At 37.2% G+C, this 3,835-nt stretch overlaps 1 long non-coding RNA gene across 1 annotated transcript; it reads right to left on the bottom strand.

The window, feature by feature from the left end:
• Window positions 1-663: 663 nt before the first annotated feature.
• Window positions 664-3,031, bottom strand: LOC147175061 (uncharacterized). The gene is made up of 3 exons (XR_015094716.1): window positions 2,939-3,031; window positions 1,037-1,133; window positions 664-941 (listed from the first exon to the last, which is right to left on the bottom strand). It is a non-coding gene; the product is annotated as an uncharacterized LOC147175061 (long non-coding RNA).
• Window positions 3,032-3,835: the final 804 nt, after the last annotated feature.

The raw sequence follows: 3,835 nt of genomic DNA, 5'->3' as shown, positions 1-3,835 counted from the left end.
ATGTGTGCGTGAGAGTGTAACTGCTTTGTTTGAGGGGGGCCTGGATTTAGACTGATCTCGCAAGGCCCACAGAATATTGTATTCTATTGCTATTTGAACATGGAACATACCAAAAGAAAAGATTAGACTCTCTTCTTTCATCAGAAAAAAAGATGGGTATTTGTTTTCCATTCTTTAGTTATCGGCGTTAGAATATAGCCAAGTTTTGTCGAAATTCCAATTCCTGAGAAAAAAAACATAGAAAAAGAGGCTTTTTGTAAAACAAACACTTCAAGCACAACTTGGACTTTAACGCTACTATTTTTTCTTTCGTGACAGCTCAAACATCGAAATAATATTTTCGTACAATAAATCAACGTTCTAAAAAGTGCCTTTGATAACAAATTAAGAGTTTATTGCTGGACTTTAACGCTACTATTTTTTCTTTCGTGACAGCTCAAACATCGAAATAATATTTTCGTACAGTAAAACAACGTTCTAAAAAGTGCCTTTGATAACAAATTAAGAGTTTATTGCACATAAAAGTAAACAATCGACAGGTCTAACTGCAGCTCTGCCGCAGCATCTCGTCGTCCAGCCGTTAACCCCGCGGATCATTTCTCGACGGTTGCTCGTTGCGTAAATTTGCTCAACGAACAAAGCGTCATTCCTTGACGTGCAGCAACTCGATCGCCGCCGTTATTTTCTATTTCCTCCGCTGCTGCCCGCTGCTCTATAACACGCTACTAATGACAGACGACACTCTCAGTCCCGATCTACACTTTCTGCTTTTCTTCTTCTACAACAAGATCCTTGCGTGATACTGCTGCCACCTGCTGGCCGTTTCTTTTAAATAACATTGCAGGCAAGCTTAATCCTTCAGCCAGACCCTCCTGTACACTCTTGCATTAAAAAAATCTTCTCTTGTCAAAATAACTTCATCTTCAGAGAATAACAAGCCCCTATTAAAAAAAAAAAAAAAACTAAATTTGTTGCTCATTTACTTTGAAGTAATGAAACTAGATATTGTTGAATATTTGATTAATATATAATTTACCTCCCACATGTGTCGACTTTCTGGGTTCTTCGGGAACTGATGTGTCTACACAGCTTGTCCGGGATGAGTGGAGCAGCTCACAGTCACTCAACAAACCCTTTGGACATAATTTGTCAACAATCTGCTTTAAAAAGACCAAAAACTGACCAAGGTTAACGTAAGGCATTGCCAAGAATGGAGACCAACAACCATTCGTATTGCCCGTTATTAACTCATTCACTGCCATTGACGGCTGTAGACGTCAAAAATTAATTTGAACTATTTATATTAGTTTAAATGTTTTTCCCACTTTTGTTAACAAGAGTATGAAAACCTATAATTTTTTTTATTGTACATTTAGAACAGATATAAAATGTGTTAACTAGTGTCATGCAATTAATTATTATTATTTTAATCGCCTGAGTTTTAATAATCTTTTCTTAAAAAAAAAAGAAGATTATAAAAAATACAATTACTTTTTTAAAAAAAGAAGAAGAAAAGACTTAAAAATTAGGGAAGTAAGGCAATTAAAATTGTTCGTAATTAATCGCATGACTTCACAAGAAATTTTGTATCTATTCTAAATGTAAAAAAAAAATTCTAGGTTCTATACTCTTGTTAACAAAAGTGGGAAAAAAATGTTAAACTAATATAAATTGTTCAAATGAATTTTTGACGTCTATAGCCGTCAATGGCAGTGAATGAGTTAATCATCTTTGATGAACTATCGATAGATCTGATAGATCTTTGGATTTACACCACTAACCCTAACCTATGGCACACAATTTTAGTGGCGGTCTTTGTGCCACAGCAACCATAAAATTAGAAAATCCTCTAGTTTAATTAATCACTTAAGTTGTTAGTAGGTCAATTTATACGATCCACGTGTTGATAGCAGATCTTTATTGCGTTCACTGTGCAGATATCTTTCATTTCCGACGGGTCCCTCAGCAAACAGTACAAACCGGAAACCCCGGGGACGCCCCCCCCACCCTTCCCTTGGCCTGCACTTCCTTAAGACTTCCTGTTGGAGAGATGAAATGGCTCAGTGGCGTTTCCTCAATGATCTCTACTGTGTCCGCCGCACATCAGGAGCACAGCAAGGAACTATTTTCGAAGCCTTTTGGCAACGGTTACCCCGCTGAGTCCTACAGGAGCAATGTTTGTGTGTCCTTCTTCCCGTCCTGATTTGTCCCAAAGGCGGATTAAGGACTAGGGTCGGGAGGTCTCTCCAGCTCAGCATCTCCTGTTTATGGAGACCCTCACTCCCAGGAGATTCTTGGAGATCTAATTTTAAATGCTGGCTTTATTGCTCTTATTAGCCACGCGACATGAAGACTTTGCGCGACAACGTCAACGTCTGAATCATTTCAATTAGGGCTACCTTCTTTTCATGGTCTAACAGCGGCCGAGGCTGTGTTTTTCCCAGAACAGAATATATATATATATATATATATATATATATATATATATATATATATATTTAAAAGTAACAAAAAGCTTTTGAGTTTTTTTCCTTTTCCATTTTTAACCTTCTCTACTTTTAAATGAAATTGTTGCTTATGTGTCAGGATCTAAATAAAATGGCTTGATTAAAAAGTATGGCTGAGAGAATAATTGATTTATAGTATTTTAACAATCGTTCCACACTATTTGCATTAATTTACCTCAGCATTTCAGCACGAGGCGAAATATGATTAATGTAAGCAAAACAGGCAATCAAATACTGTATTGTAGTTTAGATGGCAACAAAAGAAATGGCACAGCCCAACAAGTGTAGCATTAGCATTAGAAACACGCAAAATAGCACAGCAATGTTAGCATAAAAAAGGTTGCAGCAAACACTGTGTTATTGCTCCCAAACAGCTCAAATTGCTCAATAAAGCAACAAAAACTCAATATACTAGCTTTCTAAGTACTTACGTCTTCGTTTTTATGTATGTAGTAGTGCCTGTTTGCTGTTCAGGACGCAGAACTTTACAAATTCAGGTCAATCGTCTGTATGAGGACCTCGGGCTGTCTACCAAAGTGCCTGACTAAATTAACAGCAAATGTTTACAAAAAAGATGGTCATTTACAACAACAGTACTACATGTGGTACAGTGATACTGTATGTACGACTCTGGAAAGCTTTCTATTATATATTGGAGCAAAAAGAGCAATTTTGTTTTATATAACTTCCAGATTGCAAATACAAATATTGTCCTTTAGAGCAGAGGTCCCGAACCACGGACCGGTAACGATCCGTGGGTCACTTTGGACCGGGCCGCACAGTTGATAGAATAAAAAACGTACTATACTTCCGGTTAATTGATTAGCCGAGGCTTAAAAATATTTTATTTTGAAAAGTGACCGGATTCTCTCTGTTTTGCTAATTATCTCAGTCGCGTAGCGCTGATGCTAATCGACAAGTTAGCAAAATGAGTAAAAATTCCCACGCATGATGGGCTCTGCGGCGAGCGGCTCTTTATTTAGCGTTCTGGTGAATGAGTTACTACATGGACTTTATATTTGTTCTGTTGTGCCTTGTTATGTATATCATGCCCTCCTTAAATCTATCCAGCTCTTAAATTAAGGAGGGTACTGCTAATATAGTTACATCAAAATGTGGCTTCAAATGTATTATGTTATATCTACAAAATAGCCCCGTTTTTTTTGTGTTGCTCGTATCAGTCAAAAGCATTACCAGAGTGACCTCACTATATTAAAGCGTTGTTGTTACCCTTGTTATGGTGTTTGTACTGCTAGTACAGGTACATAAAAATACATAGTGGATTTGCGTTTGTTGTTGTAGCCTTTTATTGATCCTCCCCCTCAACC

This window comes from Leptonotus elevatus, chromosome 4, assembly GCF_054856555.1.
Source record: "Leptonotus elevatus isolate MCC_2025b chromosome 4, RoL_Lele_1.0, whole genome shotgun sequence".
Classification (NCBI taxonomy): Eukaryota; Metazoa; Chordata; class Actinopteri; order Syngnathiformes; family Syngnathidae; genus Leptonotus; species Leptonotus elevatus.
Note: the sequence above shows the minus strand (reverse complement) of the source record. Positions and strands in the feature narration are given on the sequence as shown.